The sequence below is a fragment of the Podarcis tiliguerta genome (assembly GCF_965153285.1).
Source record: "Podarcis tiliguerta genome assembly, chromosome: 11".
Classification (NCBI taxonomy): domain Eukaryota; kingdom Metazoa; phylum Chordata; class Lepidosauria; order Squamata; family Lacertidae; genus Podarcis; species Podarcis tiliguerta.
The window spans coordinates 29,778,226-29,787,162 of record NC_139544.1 but is presented as its reverse complement, the minus strand read 5'-3'; positions in this window follow the sequence as shown (position 1 = coordinate 29,787,162).

Genomic DNA, 8,937 nt, shown 5'->3' with positions numbered 1-8,937 from the left:
CACAGCAAAACTAGGACAGAAATTTGGATCCTGAATTCATATAACTTCCAGTGTGCCTCAAAGTGTTGGATTTGCGGTTTAGGCTCAGCCAGTCTGAGACCTAGACCTTAATGCCAGGTTTTTGTGAATTCATTTCCAGGTTCAGAAATAGATTTCATGTCCGCTCCATCCCCAGAAAACCTAATCGGGGAATGAAGGGAAGAGGAATCCCATCTAAATCCTATTTTTAAATGAGGGAGAGGGTTTTTTACTTTTAATTTCCAAATTCATTTTCAAAAGTGACAGCAGAATGTGATCGGCTGGCAAAGGGGGTGTTCACTCTTTAGCCATGCCAGCAGAGCAATGCGCCCTTGATCTTTCCAACTGAGCTGTTACCCAGGGAGCAGGTTTTGGAGCAAGTTCTGCAGCGCCTAGACGTCAGGATGCAAAAATAATGCTTAAAACAGACAGACACATTCTCACTTCTCTAGCAGGCTCAGTAAATGGAAATGAAGGATTGGGCACAAGTGCGGAAGGTTAGAGGCACGTCCCCTGCTATTTTGAGTTTTAAAAAGAAGTCAGAACTCATGAAATCGGATTTTGAACTTTATGACACAAATCCCAGAGGGCCAGGCATGTTAGTCTGTTGCAGTAAAGACCAAAAAAAGTGTCTAGTGGCACCTTAAAAACTAACAGGTTTATTGTGCCATAGCCTTTTGTAGATGAGAGCCCACGACATCAGATACATGAACTGTTAGATTCAGTTGGCAAATACAGATAAACAGTGGAGCCAAATGGCCAGGATATACACAAACAAGAGTTGCTGTCTGTAACTTTATGCAAAGCTGCAATGTATATATAACCATTACAGTGGCCAGTCACAAGAGCTGTACTGTACTCGGTGACAAAACCATCTTCCTAGTTTTAGTATGCTAGTTCAATGCAACTAATGAGAGGGAGAACCTGGTTCTTGAACAAGTCCTAAATGAACATAATCAAACTTATTGTTACACTATAGCTCTATAGTGTATATGGTGTATACACTATATTTCCCCCTGGAACTATGGCATGTTGCTATAGTTCCTCTGTTGCAGAGTGTTTTTGGAGAATGTTATTCCAGAAGTTTCTGGATAATGGCTTTGAGTTATCAAATTGTATTTATTCTCTTGCACAGAGACAGACAGGTTTGTCCTATGGAGAAGAGGAGAAGTGTTTGCAAGTGATTATTATTATTATTATTATTATTATTAATTAATTTATTTATTTATACCCCGCCCATCTGGCTGAGTTTTCCCAGCCACTCTGGGTGGCTCCCAATCAAGTGTTAAAAACAATACAGCATTAAATATTAAAAACTTCCCTAAAAAAAAAGGTGGCGGCAGGATGAAGAGGTGAATGAGGCCCTGATGGCCTGAATGCTGATATTATATCCCATAATAGTGCCACTGAATAAATACAGGGACAGAGCTGGAATTTCAGTTTGTTGAAGACCCCCAATGGGATGTCTATAAATGAGGAATGGGTGACAGAAATTCATTATTCAGTAGAATACCAATGATAACTGGTTTTAGCTAGGAGTTGTAAATGACAAAACACAGTATTGTGATTCTCTTTTGACCTTAAAGGTAAAGGGACACCTGACCATTAGGTCCAGTCACGGATGACTCTGGAGTTGCGGCACTCATCTCGCTTTATTGGCCAAGGGAGCATGTGTTTGTCTGCAGACAGCTTCCAGGTCATGTGGCCAGCATGACTAAGCCGCTTCTGGCAAACCAGAGCAGTGCACGGAAACACCGTTTACCTTCCTGCCAGAGCGGTACCTATTTATCTACTTGCACTTTGACGTGCTTTTGAACTGCTAGGTTGGCAGGAGCTGGGACAGAGCAACAGGAGCTCACCCCATCGCAGGGATTCGAACCGCCGACCTTCTGATCAGCAAGCCCTAAGCTCTGTGGTTTAGACCACAGCACCATCCACGTCCCTTCTGGTCTTACCCTGTAGTAAAACTCCTGAGTACCAATCTGACCTTGTCATGTCAGTTTATTGGGTGGTATTGTGGCTTCTGGTAAAATTAAATATGAATTTCTCCAAAGATGTGCTGGGGAGAAATCCTTTGTCTCACCGCTTACCACAGCCAGCCCTCATATATCTAGTGGAAGCACTGCCAAATCAAAAGATATAACTTCCAGACAGGCTTTTTGAGCAGAAAAGACACCAAATCAGCTGAATGTGACAGCTTCAAATTGACAGATGTTGCTGCCAAGGTATCCACAGAGTTAGGCTACTATGAGAATTCAGCTGCATACCAGAAACTTCCTTCCTAACCGCACAATCCTGTAAACATTTAACCAGCAGAAAGTGTTCAGTTAAACTTATTCCTCACTAACTGATAGGATTGCAGCCTTAAAGGAGTACAGATTGCAATATATCAGTACTCAGGTTGGGAGTATGGAATACAGTTGCCCAAGGGTCACAGGCACCAATTGGCGCTTTCTTGTGATGTCACTGCCCATGTGACACAATGTGCTTGCCATTTTGTGATCTCTAACAAATAACAGTAAATGCTGAGTGTCTCTTCTCTTTCCTACTGAAATGCAGGAGCGCTCATGGAGCCCTTTCAAAATGGCCACAAAAGTCAAACGTCAGCTACGATTAAATAAACATGATGAGTGGATGTAAAAGAAGGATTAAAACTGCCATCCATGCATTAACAGAATCATTAAAGAACATTAGTTATCTCTGCCTCTGCCATAGGGCATAATCAATAAGCACTCCCACTGAGTTTTCTTCACACATGTCATGGATTTAATCATATAAGGTGCTTTTGTGACCTGTTGCACAACTCTTGCAGCTGGGGTGTCCGCTTTTGATGTGAAGGCTCATAATGTTATGCATCTCTCTGCATTTCTCCATAGTCTTTGGGAGCAAGCAGAGATCTGTTTAAATCCTGGTCACCGACCTCAATCCAGCCTCCATACCATGGTGCTGAAAGCAAGCCTGATTTCCTTCAGCAAGACTTGCAACAGTTCATAGCTCTGAAGATAAGTATGCCTTCCTGTTATCTTTAAGGATTACTATATGGTTTCTACTCACAATATTATTTTTAGAATTAAGGCAAAATGTATCCAAATAGAATTTTTGGCAGTTCCTTTTAGGGGGAAAAAATGCATTTCAAATTCCTCCTGAACTATTGAGTATATTTCAGTCCACCTCTGAAGACAATTGGTGAAATTGCCTCCCCAATTTATCTATCCATGCACTTTGGGTACAACTATGGCTCTAGTTTTAATATTATTTTATATTATCCTGGTATGCCCCACGGAGGACCTTAAGGTCCATAAATAGCAACACCCTAGAGGTCCCGAGCCCTAAGGAAGTTAGATTAGCCTCAACCAGAGCCAGGGCCTTCTCAACACTGGCTCCGGCCTGGTGGAATGCTCTGTCTCATGAGACCAGGGCCCTGCGGGATCTTAATTCTTTCCGCAGGGCCTGTAAGACAGAGTTGTTCCACCTGGCCTTTGGCTTAGAATCAGTTTGATTCCCTTCCCCTCTTTCTTTTTCCTTTCTCCCCCTGTGAAGAGGCTGCATCCTGATGTTTTAATGTTGTATTTTAATCTTGTTTTTTAAATTGTCTTTTAATCAACTTGTTTTTATTATTGGTTGTTAGCCGCCGTCAGCCCGGTCTTGGCTGGGGAGGGCAGGGTATAAATAAAATTTATTATTATTATCCAACCATACAAACTCAGGAAGCTTAAATTTCCACAGAAGAGAGTTTTCTAAGATAAACTGTTGCTGAATTTCACCTCTCCCATGAGCATATTCAGCAAAATCCCCTCATTTCTATATCCACAAATAATGTGGAGAACTAAAGAATGCCCACTTTAGCTCAGCCCTATTTATTTTGCATTCGGGGGGGGGGGGGGAGATCCTGTAACCCCCCTAAAACACTTTGTAACAAACTTTTGTTTTAAACACAGAGAGATGTTGATACACAGGAGTGTGTACAAATGTATTATAAGACCTGGGAGGCATAACCTTGGCATTCAGGACAGATTCATCTGGGAGGACAGAGTTCTTGCTAATCCTGACCCAGCACCACAACTTTGAGTTGAACCCTTGAGCAAACTGGTTACCATTGAAGATGGCTCAGTGGTGTAGCATGGGTTGCCAGTGCCTGGGGTAGAGTTCTGCACCTCCCTTGTGGACTGGGCAGCTGGGGTGGGGTGGGTGTGCCGGAGGACACACTGAGCCCACATGGAGGATGAACGGAGCCAGGGCCAGATTTATGGTAGGTTTGATGAGGCCCTAACCTACTGAAGGTAATGGGGCACTTTATATGTCCAGCTGTCCTTTGTCAACAACAAATTATCACTGTTTTTTGTGTTGAATATACAGTGGTACCTTGGGTTACATACGCTTCAGGTTACATACGCTTCAGGTTACAGACTTTGCTAACCCAGAAATAGTACCTTGGGTTAAGAACTTTGTTTCAGGATGAGAACAGAAATCGTGCAGCGGCAGCAGAAGGCTCCATTAGCTAAAGTGGTGCTTCAGGTTAAAAACAGTTTCAGGTTAAGAATGGACCTCCGGAACGAATTAAGTACTTAACCCGAGGTACCACTGTATGCTATATCGTAATTTATGGACCTAATAGGTTTCTAAAGCCATTTGCATATAACAAATAGGAGCCTACACAACACAAAACACTGTTGCTATATGTAAGTTTTGTTTTATTTGTTTCTTATCTTATATTTTGGAAATGTACATCCAGGTTTTATTTCCATTAAATTTTTTGGGGCCCCCAAGAGAGTTGGGCCCTAAGCTATAGCTTGTTTAGCTTATACATAAATCCAGCACTGAACGGAGCCCACCTCCAACAGGCTTCTCACCCGCTGCCTCAATCCACCTGCCCACTAGATCAACCTGCTTGCTGCTGCACCTCAGTTGCCAGGACTCCATGCCTGTCATGAGGAAGCCTGATTGTGCCACCTCAAAAATGTAAACCTGGACCCACAGCCCCTCTGCCCCCCACACCACGCCTCTGAGATGGCTTAGTATAGTTGTAATGTGATATAACCTCCTGGCAGCTGCATTTTGAACCAGTTAATGTTACTAAATCATCTTCAAAGGCAGCCCCTGATAAAATGGGACACTCTGTTCACTTTCCATAAAGAAAGCACACCTCTTTTCATTTCCTCTGTAATATAAGCATTTGTTAATTGCCAGAATAAGTTATGATTCTAGACCTAGGATAATGCCAGCAAGCAATTTCCATGACTAGGCATGCATATTGACAAAACAATGGCACAGATACAATTTTCTTGATTTGCTCAAGGCTCATTTGCTCATTTATGAGACTGCACATCAGTGAGTGTGGGCAGATTGTATACAACTGTCAAAATTTCCAGTTTCAACCATGTTTGTGAATCTGCTTTAGGCATGGGTACAAGGTTTAAACTTAAGCGAGTTACCCACACATAACTATCTAAATAAAACACAAGCTGTTGTCATTGGACCAATCAACCCTGATGCAAATAACCAGTGAATCAACTTCTAAGTAAGGTTTTGATAAGGATGTTTTTGTCTTACAATACCATATACAATATTTACACTGAAGTCCTCCCAGTGGGAAGAAACAAATAAGAAAATGTGTAGATTTTCTTCTCTCCTTCGGAAATTGAAGAGAGAGCATTGTCTGCTTGAATTCACAGAAATAAATCGGGCATGAGCCACTATTAAAGCCCTGCAATATGCCGAAAGGGGCACAAAATAAGGGCATGAAATATTTTTGATGGGGGGGGGAATCAAATTCACCAAGTCCATTGCTCTCTTGTAGCTGTTAAGGCAGACTTGAGTAATAAAGGATGTGTATCTGTGCTTCCACTCAAATATTTCCTCTCCTATCACTCTTGTTATTCCTCAGCGTAATCAGTTTTTGGTGACGTGCATTTTTGCTGCCCAGCCAACTAAACATATTACAAGATTACATTGCCGTTTAATCCAATGTAATTGTTGCCCTACAAACATCAGACCACTGTCAGCAAAATCTCTCATTCTGTATCTCTGCTGAAGGCAAACTGGTGCCTCTGCCGCTTAGTTAGTGAGAAGTCATGCTGCTAACTTCTTTCAGCCTATATTGTCTGGATAGGAAACAGCTGAGGAAGCTCTCATTGGATTTATTTCCTGCCCCACAGGTCAAACTTTCTCCCTTCAGTAGTTGTTGTAGTACGGTTACTACAGGCAACTGCCAATAACACAAAATACAAGATCACAGCCTCAGTAAAAGTGATTATAAAGAATGGCAAACCAAGGACCAGCAATTGTAACATCAACTTTCAGATACCCTAAAGGTAAAGGGATCCCTGACCATTAGGTCCAGTCATGGCCGACTCTGGGGTTGCAGAGCTCATCTCACTTTATTGGCCGAGGGAGCCGGCGTACAGCTTCCGGGTCATGTGGCCAGCATGACTAAGCCGCTTCTGGCAAACCAGAGCAGCACACAGAAACACCATTTACCTTCCCACCAGAGTGGTACCTATTTATCTACTTGCACTTTGACGTGCTTTCGAACTGCTAGATTGGCAGGAGCAGGGACCAAGCAACGGGAGCTCACCCCATCACGGGGATTCGAACCGCCGACCTTCTGATCGGCAAGTCCTAGACTCTGTGGTTTAACCCACAGCACCACCTGCGTCCTTCAGATACCCTAGCACACATCAAATTGTCTGCTAAGGGGGAAAAGGTTGCCAAAGAGTTTTGGTATAATGCAACACCCTAAGGTAGGGCTGGGCCAAAGGTAGATTGGGATCTATGGGGTGATTTGAAGTAGATTGTCCCAATTGTTTAACAATGGTAACAACAAAATGACTCCACACATCAGTAAACTCCTGAGATAAAGAAAAAGTTGGGTGCGGGGATTATCCGGTAATGGAATTTTGTGTGGAAGAAGTTAACTCAGCTCATTTCTGGTACTCAAAACAAACTTGTGGGCTTGGAATTCTTTAATTCTAAATAAATGTTTTTTTGTTTTTATTTTTTGGCCTTACTCCAGTGCGTAGGTCTTGGGGTTCAGTAAAAACAAAGTAGATCCTTCAAACCTGATTTCAGCTCTCCTCCATTCCTGGGATCTCTTTTGGATGAAGGGCAGTTTAAATGTTGGACAAATAAAGATTGGATTTCCACACAATCGCCTGAGGAGGATCGTAAGAACATGTCCCCAGATCCCACCACAAACTTTGTATCCCCAATGACACCCAACCCCTCACCAGGCAATCATTACAGAAATGTCTGTGAAGTGAGAACCTGCTATATGCTCAGAGGGTCACCCCTCCATGTCTTAGAAGCTTGATCACCAAATTTTGAACTACCTGTTTCTGAACAGCTTTCTGAGCCAACCCCACGGACAACACAATTAATTGCCAATCCAAGATGTTACCAGAGGCTTAGATAACTGGCTAAGCTCTCTGTGTCCAGGGATGCCTCAGGTGTTATGGGTAATACGTGGAACCCCTGTGCAAGGAAGCAGGCTTTGGCTGGAATCATGTGTCTGCATTGTGTGTGAACTGGACTACGGACAAAATAATATATATATTCCCCTTTCATTGAAGTAAATGCATTTTGAATGTCACCACTTCCTGTAAATCTTTGAAAATTCAGTAGCAACAGGCTTTACAGTTATAATCACCCTCCTCTGCGTTGGGAACGCAGTCAGATCATTGTGAAGATTGAGACCAATTTCCCGTTTGTCTTTGGGGCACCATGAATACTTTCTCCCTGTGTTAGTCCCTGGTGCCATTCTACCATTGCTTGCCTGCTCTCACACAGAGTGACAACATTTACTGTGCTAATCTTATGTTATGTACTCTCTCTCTCTCTCTTTTTTTTCATTTCGGTCACCCCATGTGTTTTTAATTGGTTTCTCAAGCACCCGCAGCAATACAGCTGCTCCATTTGGCAGTTGCAAGTGCCCACAAACCCCAGTGCCTCCCTCTGTCTGCTGTTTAGGTATTTCTTTTGGCACAAAAATGGAGCCGTTGTAAATCTGATGTGAGGTGTAAAAAGGCAGATGGAAATCTTGTGGCCAAGTTGAGGAGGGTCTTGTTTGCTGGAGAGACCATTCTTGTGCTGTGAGCTTCACTCATCCGAAATAAAACCAGCATTTTGTATGAGTGCCTGTTAGCAGATGAAATTAGGAATTATAATGATGGCAGTTAGCTGCTGCACATTATGTGAGTGTGGGCGAGGGAATCCAGACCTGATATAGAATCATGAAATCATAGAACATAGATCATTCAGATGGATAAAAGGGAAGGCTCTTTCCATCATGCCTCTTTGGGAGTTTCATGGAAGCATGGGTCTAATGGCTGCTGGTGGTGATAGTGTTGAGATGGAACTTTCGTATCATCTGGAAGGACAATTCTTAGGCGTTCGCTCCTTAGGCTCTGTCCACAGTGGTCGTAAATGTGGGATAAGACTCTTCTCCACCACCTAACTCTAGGGATGGCAAACCTTCAGAATGTTCAAGGCGTAATGCGAATAAAGGATCACCAGATCTTTAGTTTGAGAACCTACTGAATCTACTGCAGTGGTTAATGGAACAATGGCAGAAGGCATCTCTGAGCATGGGCAGCTGGCTGTTCCCTCCCTACCAAGTAATCAGAACCACCTCCTTAGTCTATTTTATGCATTATTCCAATCAATCAATCAATCAATCAATCAATAAATAGCATACCCAGCTTTCCCCATGCTTTTGGAGATTTTGCATCTCTAGTTAGTATACCAACTGCACATGGAAAATTCCTCTGACATTTGTGCAGAATGTTATAGGGAGGTAAGGAAGAAAATATGCTGTTGCATTAATTATCAGTTTTCCATTTGACAGTTTAATTAAGAAAAGGAGAAAGTGTGTGCGGGGCTTACAAGATTCGTGATGAATCACATATATTCTTACCGGCATCA